Genomic DNA, 19421 nt, shown 5'->3' with positions numbered 1-19421 from the left:
TGGATATTTGAGAAGTAAAAAGTTGTGAAATAATTGCCACGTGGAGTCAAAGCAAGAAATGAACAGGAAATGAAGTAGGAATGTGGGCTCACCTGGGTTAGGTGGGTTTAAGGTGAGAGCAGTCAAAGTATTTGCAGTTTTTCATCATTTCCATTCACCTGGAGGCAGCTATGAGGTAAGTGGAGAGCTGGGTTTAACCAAAAGTGAGAGGCTTCCAGGATGGAGAGAGAGGGGAGCAATGGGATTGATGGTTTAGTCAGTGGATTGATTTTAATAAGGGAACATGGAAGAAACACATTGGAAAATGTGATGGAGGGTGAGTCTAGATTTTATGATCTGGAAGTTCTGGGGGGTCAAAAATTGTTGAAGCAGGGGTAATAGAGAGAATAAACTGAAAAACTGGTGATAGTGGTCAGTTGGATATTTGACATCAAGATATTAGAGGTAGTTCAGGCGATAATGACAAAATCTGGGTTATGGGCATGGGAGTAGTTGACTGAGGTGGGTCTGAGATGATTACTGAGCTGATTATTGGAGGTGACGTCAGGCACTGAGAAGCTACAGTGTTAAATGGACCAAGTATGCAGATGTAGAAGTCGCCAGGAGGGAGGATATGGGAAGGATGGAGGGAGGAGTTGTAAACAAAAGCAACAAAGAGGCAAGGTGTGTATTAGCCTCAGATTCTCAGATGTGGTCCTAAAGATCTCACCTTTTCTTCTTTTGATGAGTGTTGGGGAAGGGTGTGTTCTTGATGGTTAATTGGAGGTGCTTCTACATGGGCTGTCCAGTAGCCTGGCACATGGAGAATGTAGAAAAGGACCCAGGGCCTTATATAGGAATGTGTCCATTCCTTTGTTTCCATCCTGCCTCCCAGCTGCTGAAGTATGGAGGGCTGTTGGATGCTGACTGGCTGTGAGTACAGATGGTGCCTTCCCACAGCAAGTCAACAGTAATAGAGGCCAACACAGGCCCCAGACTCGGGGAAATTCAGTGACAGGAGTGCTTGTACCAAGTCACAACAGTGGCAGGGAGAGGAGGTCCATGGATGTGTGGTGGGGGGAAGAACACAAGTAAAGGAGGGCCATTGTCTTGTCAATCCAGGAAATGATCTGTAAGATGCTCCTATCCATCATACAGGATTTCTCAGAGGGCTTCCCTTCCTACCTGCATGATCCCTAGCCCAAGCCCCAGCTTGGCAAGACCATTTTGATTTAACAGTGAAGACTTTTGAGGTCTGAGCATTCACACCTCTTAGAGTGAGGCATCCATAGGGAACTTGAATAGGGACACTTTTTGATGGCATTGCTTTTAGTCCATTTTATCACAGAGCTCTGAGATGGAGCTGACATTCCATAATTGGACATTTGGCTCAGCAAAATGACAGCTGTTTAAATAACAGGTTCTCCAAAATATAGTCTTTTTCTAAGGCTTATTGTAATGTTTAGGTTCCTAAGCTTTGGTTTTTGAAGACGCTCCTCTTTGAGTTTTTCTCTTTTTTTTTCTTTGACCAGAAGAAGGTGGCAGCTGACCTGCCCCCTCAGCTATGGTTCTTTTTTCCCTTTCACAGCAGTTGTGTTTGTCACAAGCTTTGTGTAGCATTATGTATGGATGATATTTGGGAAGTGGCTGAGTATAAGTGTTGGGACTTTATAAAATCATATGGATCTGAGTTTGGACCTAAGCCACGTTACTTGCCTACTGTTCCTTAACCCTCTCTGTGCCTCAGTTTCTTCATCTGTTTAATGGGATAATAATAGGACTCACAGGAGTATTGGAGTCACATGAGATAATTTCTGAGCATAGTTGCTCAGACAAGTAGTAATCAGATAATTTCTGAGCATAGTTGCTCAGACAAGTAGTAATCAGTCAAAAGGTCAGTGATAAAACAATTACTATAATCAACAATATCTTTATCATTATCAAAATCAAAATGACTCTTGGGAATCACCTTCCAGTAGATCATCTTAACCTCTGTTCTACAAAAAGGTATTGAAAAGTCTGTACTTCTAAGTAATAGCTGTAGAAAAAAAATTAGGGCTCTGTTCTAATGTGCTTCCAGGGTAAGCTGGGTATAGAATCCTCTCTAAAATCTTTTAGGAGGATGGGCAAGTCTGTCAGGACTCTTTCAGTTTCAAGTGACAGAAACCTAATTCATACTAGCTTAAGGGAAAAAGTATAATTTTCAAATAAGCAAGTACAGAGGTAATAAAAGACACAGACAGAAACTTTCTCCTCTCTCACTTTTCCTCTCTTTCTCTCAAACTAAGTTACCCTCTCTGTTCATCACTCGACTCAGTTTCCATCTCTGTGTTGGCTCCCTTCTCTCTTGCTCTCCATTTGATTAAGGACACAACCATGGGCAATTCTGGAGTAACATCCTTAAATTCCTGGAGAAAGAAAGAGCAATTTCTTAACATCCAACTACTGAAAATTCCAGGGAAGGACTTTGATTGGTCTAGTGTGAGTCACAGTCCAAGCCCAAGGGGTCTGATTGATCCAGCCTGGGTCACGGTCCAAGCCAGAGATCAGGGAGCATTGATTGGCAGCTCTCCCAAAGTATAATGGTCCAACCAGGGAGGAGCAGTTTTCTAAACAGTGGCAAGAACTGCTAACAGAAGAAAGTAAGAAGGTAAGGGGTGGATGCTTGGGTGGTCCTAAACAGCTAATGTCCACTGCAGTTGGAAATGTTAGACACTTCAGCTTTTCAAGATCCTCAGAATCTTGTTTAGCTCTAGTCTGACCTATAAACCACAGTGGTTAAGAGTGTAGGTATGAAGTCTGACTACCTGGGTTTGAAATCCATCTCTGATGCATCATTTTTTTTTTTTTTTTTTGCGGTACACAGACCTCTCACTGTTGTGGCCTCTCCCATTGTGGAGTACAGGCTCCAGACGCGCAGACTCAGTGGCCATGGCTCACAGGCCCAGCCGCTCCGCGGCATGTGGGATCTTCCCAGACCAGGGCACGAACCCATGTCCCCTGCATTGGCAGGTGGACTCTCAACCACTGCGCCACCAGGGAAACCCGACTCTGTTTTCTTAAGTAATTAAAGGACTGATTAAGACAACCATTAGCACAGGAAATTATTTTGATAAAACACAAAATCTTTGCTTTCTAGGCAGATTATTTAAAAGGTAAAAAAAAAAAAAAAAATCACAATCTGTTATCAAAAGTAGACCAAAAATCCAATAAAACTTTGTCCTTTTAACAGAGAGAAAAACAATTCTAATTTTACATCAGTGTACTTTTGACATTAAAACTCATTTTTTAATTTAAATAAATTTATCCCAATCTTACCCAGCTTGACCATGCATAAAATTCTTTCCCAAGATTCTTTTCCCACAAAACTGATATAATTTCATCCTATTTCCCCCCCTCTTTCTCATTCTGGAACAATCAATCATTCTACTTTCCTTATCTGCTTTTCACATAGAGTTGTTTCCTTTCATCCTTATTATTTCTGCATAGTTTTAAAATTAAGATTCCTAACCCTTAAAATCCTTAATTAAAATTCCCAACCCTTAGAATCCTTAATTCCTAGTGAGGAATTACCTAAGAGGTAAGCAATGGTGGACTGTCTCTTATACTAGCATTCTGTGTATTGCCAGACTTATAAATATATTTCATAATTTCTGGAAGTATATTCTTCCTCATTGTAAATTTTTAAATGTGGCACAGAACATGTTTACTAATAGACCCAAATATCTTAAATTTCTCAGTAGTAAGAAGCCAAAAGTAGATAAGCCTATGTTCACTAATTAAAACTTCAGTAAGATCTAGATATTCAATGACTATCGATTATTTGATTAAACTTAGCAAAACTCTAAGATTTCAAGTTACTGAAAAGATTTGGGGAAACTGTTTAAATAGACATGCCATGGAACATAATTTCTGAAAATTCATCTAGAAACTTTCGTTCACTTACATATGTTTAATTCACTTGTTCTCAACAATTATGTTTAGCATACTCATGAAAATTTTATCTTACCAAGTTATTTTTCTTGGAGACAAATTTTGTAACAGAGATAACACAAAATTATTTGCCTAGCAAACCCAGGCAAAATAAAAGCTGCATGTCTGTATTATTTTTAATACTGAGAACCCTGAAGACATAATTAATTTAATTAAACTAACAAACTTAAACTACCTTTAATGCTGAATATTTTCCCAGATCACATGAACTTGAAAAGTATTTGGGTTCATTTTTACTGTATTTCTGAGAGTTTTAGGAATATTTAATTCATACAAGTCCTTGTTTGTTTGTTTTTTTTTTTTTTTCAGTACGCGGGCCTCTCACTGTTGTGGCCTCTCCCGTTGCGGAGCACAGGCTCCGGACGCGCAGGCTCAGCGGCCATTGCTCACGGGCCCAGCCGCTCCGCGGCATGTGGGATCTTCCCAGACCCGGGGCACGAACCCGTGTCCCCTGCATCGGCAGGTGGACTCTCAACCACTGCGCCACCAGGGAAGCCCCCCTTGTTTGTTTTTAAACCAATTAAATAACATTCTTTTACAAACTAATTTTAATAATACCATCCAGAGTTAGAAAAATATCTCACATTTACAATCTATGTATCTGTCTATCTATCTAGACACACATAAACATACAGACAAATGAAAATAGAGACCTTATAGCCTTTGTTTTAAATTTTTAGGCATGAGATGAGCATAACAGTGAAAAACCTCCTATTCATAAAGGAACAGTTGGATCTAAATTGTGTTTCTGGAAGATGGAATAAATTAAGGTTAACTTCTCAGATGGCTAAAGCATTTTATTAATACTTGTGGAGAAGATACCTGATTGTTCACACACCTAAGTCCAAATAACCATTTCTTTCTTTTCTATTTTTTTTTTTCTATTAAGAATTATCTCCCTGAGGTTTGCATTTTAAAGAGATAACCTAGACAAGAGTTCCTGGAAAGGGCCAGGTAGAACATTTACATCTCAAGGGCACAGGGAAAGGGTGCAAGCACCATCAAGAAGAACTTTTGATTCCTAAGGCCAGAATTTTTATAATATTTACAAGCTCTTTGAGATAAATAGGTGTTTTTAGGCTTGATAAAAAGGATAGGTGAACTTTGCATTATTTCTGGAGCTGCATTTTCTGTTCTTGTAAAGATCCAATTTATAAGCCAAAATTTCTCAACGAATTGGTTGCAACCTGAATGGTCAGGTCATGGGCTGACACAACCATCCAACTACATTATCCTCAATTTGCTTCTTCAACGAACATGGAAATCAAAAGATTTCTATGTTCTAAAGTTACAGCTGTGTGTCTTTGGAATGTTTAATAAATCCTTCCCCAAAGTCTTCAGAGATTTTTCCTTCCTGCTGGGTACACTTAGCCTAGGTGAGAAGGCCTAAAAAAGTTTCATATTAGCTTTTGAATATCAGCTTCTAATCTGGCCAACTTCTGACCATAGAGCTACTTAAAAAAATCCTTTAAAACATCATACCATGTTTTAGACAGGACAAACAGTAAATATTCCTGGCAATATTGGACAACCCCATGGACTGAGGAGACATCCTAAAAGAGGTTGCAAAAGATATTACCTTCCCAGGATCCAGAACCATTCCCAAGGATAGCTAAAATAAAGAAGGAATTAGACAATTTCCCTGAGGGCTAGAAGCAGTCTGATAGGACCCTAGATGCAAATAGAGTTCAATCCATATCTCTGTCCAGCCTCAGCTATCCACAAATGAGGTGCAACCCACATTTCTGTCTGGCTTATTTTTGAGTGTAGCTCTGGTATCTACCACTACTTGGCAAGGTTTCCCAGTAATTTTAATTTTAGTTTCCCTTGGCTGTTTAAGGGAATAATGTAGAAGTTTGCTAGAAAATCCCTCAGAGTCTCAGCAACCCTGGGAGGGACCCAAATGGGGGCCCTTCTTCAAGGGTAGATATGGGGGTGTCTGTAAGACCATAATATGGTGGACTTTGTTTGTAGTCGTATTGTCTCTTTAGAGTGGAAGACAATTCAGACAGAGGATTAGCACAATGAATAATCAAGTAAAGGAGGATAGAGGGGGAGAGGTAGGAGTTGCATCTGTCATATAGTCTTCTCTTTTATGTATCTCTATGTTTTAAATTTTCATTAACCTTTTACGATGAATCTTTCAATGAAGATTTTTTGGAATTTTGAAGCCTTTTGGAGGCTTCCACATGTCAATTAAAAGAGATATCCCATTCTGTTTGATTTGGGAACACTTACTTTCAAGTGCACTTCTTAAATAAACAATCTTAGTCTAATTGGAAAGTTCATCATAATGGCCATTGTAATTTTAGACTGTCTTTAGTAAGATTTTGCCATTTTTGTAGATATCTACAGCTTTGGGGACCACAGTTCTTAGACACAAAATAAGCAGGTGTGCTAGAAGGTAGTGTTCTCAATTCTTTGGATCTTGAGGATCCCATTTCTTTAGCTAAGACTCGGGTGTCTTGGAGCCAAAATTAATACCTATGAGGAATGTACCCTCTTGACACATATCTTGTCAGGTTTTAGCAAGGACAAACAGTAAATACTCCTGGTAGTATTTGACAACTCTTTTGGACCCGTGAGCCATCCCCAGAAGGGTGCAAAAGATATTACCCTCCCAAGATCCAGAACCACTCCCAAGGATAGTCAAAAGAAAGAAAGATTTAGACAATTTCCATGAAGGCTGGCAGGAGAGTGGTATGATCTTACCTGCAAATGGAATACCAGTGCACTGGGGATTGTGTGGTTTTACAATGTACTTCATTGCATGGAAATTTTCTTGAGGTTGGTCGGGGACCTAGTGTCAATCTAACCAGCTTTTTTCTGTCCGGTTCGCAGGCCTCTCACTGTTGTGGCCTCTCCTGTTGTGGAGCACAGGCTCCGGACACGCAGGCTCAGTGGCCATGGCTCATAGGCCTAGCTGCTCCGCGGCATGTGGGATCTTCCCGGACTGGGGCACGAACCCATGTCCCCTGCATCGGCAGGCGGACTCTCAACCACTGTGCCACCAGGGAAGCCCAAACAGCTTTTAAGTACTAGATCTGTGCCCACCAATTTTGCAGCTTTTGCCTTCTGAGATTCCCATTAGCAATAGCCTTTACCTCATGGTGCATGTACAGAAACCAACAGTAACCAAGGAAATGGAGCTGTGGACACCAGCAGCAACCAAAGAGATGGTACTGTGGACTGACCTAGAGAAGGCCTTAGGTGAACACCATCAGCAATTCCCAAAGTGGAACCACTGACTGAACCAGCAGACCTCAATAAATGGGGACTATGAATCAAGCCAAGGGCTAAGGACTCAGGTTCCAGGTGGAACTGCCTTCCAGCCCAAGCTGACACTACACCCTGGACTGGGACCACAGCCTAACCAAGCACTAAGAACTGGTGCTCGGTTAGAGCCTCCTGTCAGTCTAGACTGACCCCTTAATCTTGGACTGGAAAGACAATTAAATTGGAGGCTGGACACAAAGAGAATGGAGCTCAGAACCAAGAGGAACTTATCCATGGCCTTTGGAAATGGTGAGAAAGACAGAGAACTGAAAGTGTTTGTGGGTAAAAAATTCTGTGTTTCTTGTTGTCCCCAAAGCTATAAGTATCCCTTGGATTCCACTGCTGCTACAAATATTGTTAAAAACAAAATTTAGTTGAATAAATTTTAAAGATCTTACTGCCTTTATTCAATGATTCATGCATTGGAGAGCATCCCATCTAACAGATAGAAAGTTGTTCTGGGGAGCTGTACAAAATGAAAGACTTATAGGCAGAAAGGAGCAGGACAAGTAAGTTATACTAGCAAAAAGTGGGTTGGCTGTGGCAAGGTCACTTAACTTTAGAGGATGGTAGGTGTCTATCACTAGTGCTGATCAGGTAATTCCTGATTAGCTGGTTCAAGATTCCATTTCTGGGAAAGACTGAAAGAGTAATTGTCTTGGTTTGCTGATGTGGGGCTCAGCATAAATAACTCTATTTTGGACCTATTGTCTTGTTTTTAACAGTATCCAACAGAAATATTTGTAGGGATGGGGGGACAAGATGCTAGAATAGGAAGATCCTGGGCCTGCCTCCTCTTGTGGACACACCAAAATTACAAATACATATAGAGAACATATCTTTGAGAACCACCTGAAGACTAGTAAAAAATATTTTCTACAACTAAAGATAAAAAGAAAAAGCCACATTAAGATGTGTGCAAGGGTGAAGATGTGATCCGGCTGGGACCCAAACCTCTGTGTTGGAGACCCAAAGGCAAGAGGGATCAGGAGGTCTCATCCCCACATCAGGCTCCCCAACATGAGGGACATGTATGGGAAAGAAGAGCTCCTATAATACCTGGCTTTGAAACCAGCAGGGCTTATGTGTGGGAGAGCTGGAGGACTGGAGGAGACCAAGGCTGTACTCTGAAAGGGAACATACAAAAACTTACTTGCTACAAGTCCCAGTGCAGAGGCAGCACTTTGAAAAGTGTCTGGGTCCTATGTAAAGAAGATGCATTAGCTAACTTTAGGGTGTGTGCCTGAGTCAAGGATATGTTGGAACTTTTTCCAGATATGGAGGAGCTGGTGATCACCAGTTTTAGGTTTTTCTGTTTGTATTTTGGTTCACTTTCTACCTAGGTGGCCCAGTGCTGATGAGCACCATTTTTGACTCTTCCCATCTAACTCATTAGCACCACTTGCCTTGCCTCAGGTTGACCTGCAGAACCAACCCAGCTGATGCTCCTCTATAGTGGTCCCCTCACCTCACCAGACCCAGCTGTCATCCTTAGGTGCTACTGGTGTATCCCCAAAAGAGTTCCCACCACAGGCTTTAGTCCCACACACCAGAGTGCTCATGACAGTTGTGGCTGGAACTTACAGCCAGCTGCATCAGGGGACAGGCCTGCACACTAGGGCACTTGCAGCCATTGTGGCCCAACTACAGGAATAGGGCACATGCAGCCCACACTGGGGGCACTCTTTGAGCACCTGGCTCTGTCACCTGGGGTAGGACCATGCTACTGGGCCCCACAGGACACCTTCTACACAAAGCCACTCTTCCAAGTCCAGGAGACATACCTGAGCAACCTAACACATACAAATAAACACAGAGAGGTAAAATGAAGAGAGCAAGGAATATCTTTCAAACCAAAGAAGAAGATAAAATCTCAGCAAAAAGAACTAAACAAAACAGAATAATCCGTCTTCCAGATAAGTGTTCAAGGTAATGGTCATAAAGATGCTCACCAAATTCAGGAGAATAGAGAACTTCAAAAAAGAAAAAATATAAAAAAGAACCAATTAGAACTGAAGAATACACAAATTGAATAAAAAATACACTAGAAGAAACCAATGGCAAACTAAGTGATGCAGGAGAACAGATCAGAAATCTGGAGGACAGAGTAGCAGAAATTATCCAATCAGAATAGCAAAAAGAAAAAATGAAACAAAAAGAAGTTAGAATAGTTTAAGCGACCTCTGGGACAATATCTAGCATATTAACATTCCCATTATAGGGGTCACGGAAGGAGAAGAATGAGAGAAAGGTACAGAAACCTTATTTGAAGAAATAATGGCTGAAAGTTTTCCTAACCTGGTAAAGGAAACAGACATCTAAGTCCAGGAAGCACAGGGAGTACCAAACAAGATAAATCCAAATTGACCCACACCAAGAAACATTATAATAAAATGTTAAAAGTTAAAAATAAAATAAAATTCTTAAAAGCAGCAAGAGTAAAACAAATATTTACATATAAGGGAGACCCATAAGATTATCACCTGACTTTCCAGCAGAAACTTTAAAGGCCAGAAAGGAGTGGCATGACATATTCAACGTACTTAAAGAAAAAAAATTAAAAAAAAACAAGACTACTCTGTCTGGCAAGGTTATCATTCAGAATTGAAGGATAGATAAAGAGTTTCTCAGACAAGCAAAAGCTAAAGGAATTCATCACCACTAAACCAACCTTGTAAGAAATGTTAAAGGGACTCGTTTAAACAGAAAAGAACAAAACCATAACTAGAAATATAAAAGTTATGAAAGATAAAAATCTCACCATAAAGGCAAACATATGGTAAAGGTAGTTGATTGACCCCCTATGTAGCTATTATGAAGGCTAAAAGACAAAACTAGTAAAATTATATGTATCTACTAAGTAGTTAAAGGATACACAAAATAAAAGATGTAAAATATGACATCAAAAACATAAAACATGTGGAGGTGGGTAGTAAGAATGAAGTGCTTTTAGAATGTGCTCAAGCTTAAGTGATCATCAACTTAAAACAGACTGCTACATGTATAAGGTGGTATATAAGAACCTCATGGTAACCAAACCAAGAAACTAAGATACACAAAAAACAAAGGGAAAGGAATATAAACGTAACACTAAAGAAATTCAACAAATCACAAAGGAAGAGAGCAAGAAAAGAAGAAAGAAACAGATAAGAGCAACAAAAATAACCGGAAACAATTAACAGAATGACAATAAGTACATACCTGTCAATAATTACTTTAAATGTAAATGGACTAAATGCTTCAATAAAAGACATAGGGTCTTTAAAAGACATAGGGTCTTTAAAAAGAAGAACCATGCTACCTACAAGACACTCACTTCAGATTCAAAGATACTCACAGACAGAAAGTGAGGGCATGGGAAAGTATATTCCATGCAAATGGAAACTAAAAGAAAGTTGAAGTAGCAATAGACTTTAAAACAAATACTGTAATAGGAGACAAAATAGACTTTAAAACAAATATTGTAACAAGAGACAAAGAAGGGCTTAAATAATGATAAAGGGATCAATCTAACAAGAAGATATAACACTTATTAATATATATGCACCCAACATAAGAGCATCTAAATACACAAAGAAAATATAAATAGATGTAAAGGGAGAAACTGACAGTAATACAATAATAGTAGTGGACTTTAACACCCCAGTTACATTAACGGACAGAGCATCCAGACAGAAAAGTCTATAAGGGGACACTGACCTTAATGGAAACTTTATATCAGAGGGATATATATATATATATATATATATATATATATATATATATATATATATATATATAAATTCCTTTCAAGTGCACATGGAACATTATCCAGGATAGAATAGATCATATGTTAGGTCACAAAACAAGTCTCAATAACTTTAAGAAGATTGAAATCATATAAAGGATCTTTTCTGACTACAATGATATGAAACTAGAAACGAACTACATGCAAGAAAAAAACTGGAAAAAAACACAAGCACTTGGAGATAAGCATCTTGCTACTAAACAACCAATGGGTCACTGAAGAAATCAAAGAGGAAACCAAAACATTCTTTGAGATAAATGAAAATGGAAACACAATGTTTCAAAATCTATGGAACACAGAAAAGGTAATTCTAAGAGGAAAGTTTATAGCAATACAGGCCTACATCAAGAAACAACAAAAATATAAAATAAACCACCTAAACTTACACCTAAAGAAAGTAAAAAAAGAAGAACAAAACCCATAGTTAGTAAAGCAAGTAAATAATAAAAACCATAGCAAAAATAAATGAAATAGAGACTTAAAAACAGTAAAAAAGATCAATGACACTAAGAGCTGGTTCTTTGAAAAGATGAACAAAAATCAATAAACCTCTAGCCAGGCTCATAAAAAAAGAAAGAGAGAGGGCCCAAATAAACAAAATTAGAGATGAAGGAGGAGAAGTTACAACTGGCACCACAGAAATACAAAGGATCATAAGATGTTACTATGAACAGTTATATACTAAGAAATTGGACAACCTAGAAGAAATATATAAATTCCTAGAAACATTCAAACTTCCAAGACTGAACCAGGAAGAAATAGAAAATATGAACAGACCAATCACAAGTAATGAAATTGAAACTGTGATTGAAAATCTTCCAACAAACAAAAGTCCAGGACAAAATGCCTTCACAGATGGATTCTATCAAACATTTAGAGAAGAGCTAACACCCATCTTTCTCAAACTCTTCCAAAAAATTGCAGAGGAAGGAACACTCCCAAGCTCATTGTACGAAGCCACCATCATCCGGATACCAAAACCAGACAAAGATATTACAAAAAAATAAAATTAGAGACCAATATCACTGATGAATATAGATGCAAAAATCCTCAACAAAATACTAGCAAACAGAATCCAACAACACATTAAAAGGATCATAGACCATGATCAAGTGGAATTTATCTCAGGGATGCAAGGATTCTTCCATATATGCAAATAAATCAATGTGTTACACCAAATTAACAAATTGAAGAATAAAAACCATATGACCATCTCAATAGATGTAGAAAAAGCTTTTGACAAAATTCAACACCCATTTATGATAAAAACTCTCCAGAAAGTGGGCTTAGAGGGAACCTACCTCAACATAATAAAGGCCATATACGACAAACTCACAGCAAACATTCTCAGTGGTGAAAAACTGAAAGCATTTCTTCTAAGATCAGGAATAAGACAAGGATGTCCACTCTCCCCACTATTATTCAACACATTTTTGGAAGTCCTAGTCATGGCAATAAGAGAAGAAAAAGAAATAAAAGGAAAACAAATTGGAACAGAAGAAGTAAAGCTGTCACTGGTTGTAGATGACATGATACTATACATAGAGAATCCTAAAGAGGCTACCAGAAAACTACTAGAGATAATCAATGAATTTGGTAAAGTAGCAGGATACAAAATTAATGCACAGAAATCTCTTGTATTCCTATATATTAATGATGAAAAATCTGAAAGAGAAATTAAGGAAACACTCCCATTTACCACTGCAACAAAAAGAATAAAATACTAGGAATAAACCTACCTAAGGAGACAAAAGACCTGTATGCAGAAAACTGTAAGACACTGATGAAAGAAATTAAAGATGATACAAACAGATGGAGAGATATACCATGCTCTTGGATTGGAAGAATCAACATTGTGAAAATGGCTATACGACCCAAAGAAACCTACAGATTCAATGCAATATCTATCAAACTTCTAATGACATTTTTCACAGAACTAGAACAAGAAATTTAACAATTTGTATGGAAACCCAAAAGACCCCGAATAGCCAAAGCAATCTTGAGATAGAAAAGCAGACCTGGAGGAATCAGACTCCCAGACTTCAGAATATAGTACAAAGCTACCGTAATCAAGACAATATGGTACTGGCACAAAAACAGAGATATAGATCAATGGAACAGGATAGAAAGCCCAGAGATAAACCCCTGCACATATGGTCAACTAATCTATGACAAAGAAGGATATACAAAGGAGAAAAGACAGTCTCTTCAATAAGTGTTGCTGGGAAAACTGGGCAGCTACATAAAAAAGAATGAAATTAGAACACTCCCTAACACCATACACAAAATAAACTCAAAATGGATTAGATACCTAAATGTAAGACCAGAAACTATAAAACTCTTAGAGGAAAACATAAGAAGAACACTCTTTGACATAAATCACAGCAAGATCTTTTTTTGAGCCACCTCCTAGAGTAATGGAAACAAAAACAAAAATAAACAAATGGGACCTAATGAAACTTAAAAACTTTTGCAAAGCAAAGGAAACTACAAACAAGATGAAGAGACAACCCTTAGAATGGAGAAAATATTTGCAAATGAATCAATGAACAAAGGATTAATCCCCCAAATATATAAACAGCTCATGCAGCTCAAAATTAAGGAAAACAAACAACCCAAATTAAAAATGGGCAGAAGACCTAAATAGACATTTCTTCAAAGAAGACATACAGATGGCCAAGAAGCACATGAAAAGCTGCTCGACATAACTAATTATTAGAGAAATGCAAATCAAAACTACAATGAGGTGTCACCTCACACCAGTTAGAATAGGCATCATCAGAAAATCTACAAACAACAAATGCTGGAGAGGGTGTGGAGAAAAGGGAATGCTCCTACACTGTTGGTGGGAATGTAAATTGGTACAGCCGCTACAGAGAACAGTATGGAGGTTCCTTAAAAAACTAAAAATAGACTTACCATATGACCCAGCAGTCCCACTATTATGCATATAACCAGAGAAAGCTATAATTCAAAAAGACACATGCACCCCATTGTTCATTGCAGCACTATTTACAATAGCCAGGTAATGGAAGCAACCTAAATGTCCATCAACAAACGAATGGATAAAGAAGATGTGGTAGATGTATCCAATGGAATATTCGTCATCCATAAAAAGGAATGGAATTGGGTCATTTGTAGAGACGTGGATATATCTAGAGACTGTCATACAGAGTGAAGTAAGTCAGAAAGAGAAAAACAAATATCATATATTAACACATATATATGGAACCTAGGAAAGTGGTACAGATGAACTGGTTTGCAGGGTAGAAATAGAGACACAGATGTAGAGAACAAACGTATGGACACCAATGGGGGGAAAGTGGTGGGGGGGGGCAGCTGGTGGTGGTGGGATGAATTGGGAGATTGGGATTGACATGTATACACTAATATGTATAAAATAGATACTATTAAAAACTTGCTGTGTAAAAAAATAAATTAGATAAAGTTCAAAAATTAAAAATAAAATGGGCAGAAGACCAAAAAAACCTCTAACCAGGCTCAAAAAAAAAAAAAATAAATAAAAGATAGAGTTTCCAAATAAATAAAATCAGAGATGAAGGAGAAGTTGCAACCAGCACCACAGAAATGCAAAGGATCATAAGATGTTACTATGAACAGTTATATACCAAGAAATTGGGAAACTTAGAAGAAATATATAAATTCCTAGAAACATACAAGCTTCCAAGACTGAATCAGGAAGAAACTGAAAATCTGAACAGACTAATTACTAGCAATGTCATTGAATTAGCAATCAAAAAATTCCCAACAAATTAAAGTCCAGGAAAAGATAACATCACAGATGAAATCTACCAAATATTTAAAGAAGAATAATACCTATGCTTCTCAAACTCTTCCAAAGAACAGAAGAGAGATTTTTCTAAACTCATTCTATAAGACTAGCATTACTCAGACACCAAAACCAGAAAAAATACACTATATATATATATATATATATATAAAAAAAACTACAGGCCAATAAATGTTTATCACTGATAAACACAGATGCAAATATCCTCAACAAAATATTAGCAACTAAATTCAACATTAACAGGATCATACACCATGATAATGTGAGATTTATTCCAGGGATGCAAGAATGGGTCAAATCTGCAAATCAATCAACATGATACAACACATTAACAAAATGAAGAATAAAAATTATATGATTATCTCAATATATGCAGGAAAAACTTTTGACAAAATTCAACATCCTTTTATGATAATAACTCTTTAAAAAGTGGTGTAGAGGGAACAAAACTCAACATAATAAAGGCCATTAATGACAAAACCAGAGCTAACATCATACTCAATGCTGAAAAGCTGAAAGCATTTCCTCTAAGATCAGGAACAAGACAAAAATCTCCACTTTTGCCACTTTTATTCAACATTGTATTAGAAGTCCTAGCCACAGAAATCAGATAAGAAAAAGAAATAAAATTCATCCAAATTAGGAAGGAAGAAGTAAAACAGTTACTGTTTGCAGATGACATGTTACTATGTAAAGAAAACCCTAAAGACTCAACCAAAAAAGTATTAGAACTAATACCTGAATTCAGTAAATTTCTAGGATACAAAATTAATATACAGAAATCTGTAGAGTTTCTATACACTAATAACAATCTATTAGAGAGAGAAGTTAAGAAAACAATTCCATTTACAATTGCATCAAAAAGAATAAAATACCTAGAATTAAATTTAAGGAAGGAGGTGAGAAACCTGTACTCTGAAAACTATAAGACATTGATGAAAGGTAGCGAAGATGGAATAAATGGAAGGACATACTGTGTTCAGGGACTGGAAGAATTAATATTGTTAAAATAACCATACTAGCCAAAGCAATCTACAGATTCAATACAATCTCTATCAAAATACCAATGTCATTTTTCACAGAACTAGAACAAATAATTCTAAATTTTGTGTGGAACTTCAGAAAACCCCAGATAGCCAAAACATTCTTTAGAAAGAAGAACAAAGTTGGAGGTAGCACACTTCCTGATTTCAAACTATACTATAAAGATTTAATAATCAAAACAGTATGGTACTGGCACAAAAACAGACATATTGATCAATGGCACACAATAGAGAGCCCAGACATAAACCCATGCTTATATGGTCAATTAATCTTTGACAAAAGAGGCAAGGATATATAATGAGGAAAAAATATTCTCTTCAAAAAATGGTGTTGGGGGCTTCCCTGGTGGCGCAGTGGTTGAGAGTCCGCCTGCTGATGCAGGGGACATGAGTTCGTGACCCGGTCTGGGAAGATCCCACATGCCGTGGAGCGGCTGGGCCCGTGAGCCATGGCCGCTGAGCCTGCACATCCGGAGCCTGTGCTCTGCAACAGGAGAGGCCACAACAGTGAGAGGCCCGCGTACCGCAAAAAAAAAAAAAAAAAAAAAAAAAAAAATGGTGTTGGGTAAACTGGACAACTACATGCAAAAGAATGAAACTAGACCATATTCTTACATCATATACAAAAATAAATTCAAAATAGAGAAACAAATACCATATGCTAACACACATATATGGAATCTAAAAAAAAAAAAAAAAAGGTTCTGAAGAACGTAGGGGCAGGACAGGAATAAAGATGCAGACGTAGAGAATGGACTTGAGGACACAGGGAGGGGCAAGGGTAAGCTGGGATGAAGTGAGAGAGTGGCATGGACTTACATACACTACCAAATGTAAAATAGATAGCTAGTCAGAAGCAGCCGCATAGCACAGGGAGATCACCTCGGTGCTTTGTGACCACCTAGAGGGGTGGGATAGGGAGGGTGGCAGGGAGAGGCGAGAGGGAGGAGATATAGAGATATATGTATACATACAGCTGATTCACTTTGTTATAAAGCAGAAACGAACACAACATTGTAAAGCAATTATACTCCAATAAAGGTGTTAAAAAAACCCAAAACCCAAAATAGATTAAAGCCTTAAATGTAAGACCTAAAACCATAAAACTCTTAGAAGGAAAGATAGGTAGTGCGTTCTTCGACATCAATCTTAGCAATATATTTTTTGATGTCTCCTCAGGCAAAGGCAACAAAAGCAAAAATAAACAAATATGGCTATATCAAATTAAAAGCTTTTGCATAGTGAAGAAAACCATCAACAAAATGAAAAGGCAGGGCTTCCCTGGTGGCGCAGGGGTTGAGAGTCCGCCTGCCGATGCAGGGGACATGGTTTTCATGCCCTGGTCCGGGAAGATCCCACATGCCGTGGAGCGGCTAGGCCCGTGAGCCATGGCCACTGAGCCTGCACGTCCAGAGCCTGTGCTCCGCAACGGGAGAGGCCACGACAGTGAGAGACCCACATACCACTTAAAAAAAAAAATGAAAAGGCAACCTAAGGAATGGGAGAAGATATTTGCAAATGATATATCTAATAAGAGGTTAATATCCAAATTATATAAATAAATTATGCAACTCAATATATTAAAAAAATTCTGATTAAAAAATGGACAGAGGATCTGCATAGACATTTTTCCAAAGAATACCATACAGATGGCCAACATACACATGAAAAGATGCTCAATATCACTTGTCGTCAGGGAAATGCAAATCAAAACCACAATGAGGTATCACCTTACACCTGCCAGAATGGCTATTATCAAAAAAACAACAAATAACAAATGATGAGAATGCAGAGAAAAGGGAAACCTCATGCACCATTGGTGGGAATGTAAATTGGTGTAGTCACTATGGAAAACAGTATGGAGGTTCCTCAAAAAATTTAAAAATAGGGACTTCCCTGGTGGCGCAGTAGTTAAGAATCCACCTGCCAATACAGGGGACACGGGTTCGATCCCTGGTCTAGGAAGATCCCACATGCCATGGAGCAGCTAAGCCCATGCACCACAACTACTGAGCATGCGCTCTAGAGCCCACAAGCCACAACTACTAAGCCTGCATGCCACAGTTACTGAAGCCCGCGTGCCTAGACCCTGTGCTCCACAACAAGATAAGCCACTGCAATGAGAAGCCTGTGCACTGCAACAAAGAGTAGCCCTTGCTCGCTGCAACTAGAGAAAGCCCGTGTGCAGCAATGAAGACCCAATGCAGCCAAAAATAAATAAATTTATAAAAAAATTTTTTTTAAAATAGAACTACTATGTGATCCAGTAATTCCACTCCTGGGTATTTATCTGAAGAATAAAAAAACACTAATTAGAAAAGATATATGCATTCCTATTTTAATTGTAGCATTATTTACAATGGCTAAGATATGGAAGCAACCCATGTGCACATCAATAGATAAATGGATAAAGACGATATAATATATATGTAGATAGATATAGATATACAGATATATATAGAGATAATGGATATATATAATGGGATATTACTCAGTCATGAAAAATAATGAAATCTTGTTATTTGCAACAACATGGATGGACCTAGAAGGTATTATGCTAAGTGAAATAAGTCAGACAGAGAAATACAAATATCATATGATTTCACTTATATGTGGAATCTAAAAACAAAACAAATGAACAAACCAAACAAAACAGAAAAAGACTCATAGATACAGAGAATAAACTGGGGGTTACTAGGGGTGGCATTAGGTGAAATAGGTGCAGGAAATTAAGAGGTCCAAACTTCCAGTTATATATAATATATGTTGGCATGTAATATACAGCATAAGAGATATAGTCAATAATACTATAATAATTTTGTATGGTGACAGATGGTTACTGACATATCTTGGTGATCCTTTCATAATGTATTTAAATATTGAATCACTATGTGGTACACTTGAAACTAACATAATATTATATGTCAACTACACTTCAATAAAATAATTCCAGGTTTGATAACTACAAAAAGAGAAATATCCGTAGGTATCATGTTCAAAAGACTAAAATACTTTTCAGATTCATTTTGCTTCTTCACCTCATAAAAACCTAGTGATAAACTCCTCATAGGTGAAGGAGCTTGGAGAGGTCCTGCTTCTCATGAGAAATCCTGTCATGCATGGAAGCCATGTGTCCTGCTTTTGTGTCCAGAACCTCTTCTTCCACATCACAATGATGTTCATTCCCCTCCAGCCTGTTGGTTATACACAAATAAAACAGGCTGCAGTCCCTGTCCTAGTGGTAAGGACAGCCCGTTGTGCCTGGTTCTCTCTTTCCAAGTCTGGTGTCTCAGAGGAACCTGTGCTGAAGTAACGGGAATCTCGTGGCGGCAGGACCTGGGCCATGGGCCAGTGAGAAGGGGGCCTGCAGTGACTTCCAAGAGGAGGTGCTTTGTGAGTCTGGTCTCAGAAGAGGAGACTTGGCCAGGCTGGTAGGAGAAGATGGACATTCTGGGCCAAGACAGTCAAGGAGCAAAACAGCAAAAAGGATATTCTTTGGGCCCGGCCCCAAGATTTGCTTGCTGGTGAGAAT

Source organism: Phocoena phocoena, chromosome 6, assembly GCF_963924675.1.
Source record: "Phocoena phocoena chromosome 6, mPhoPho1.1, whole genome shotgun sequence".
Taxonomy (NCBI): domain Eukaryota; kingdom Metazoa; phylum Chordata; class Mammalia; order Artiodactyla; family Phocoenidae; genus Phocoena; species Phocoena phocoena.
The sequence above is the reverse complement of the archived record's forward strand: the minus strand, read 5'-3'. Positions refer to the sequence as shown.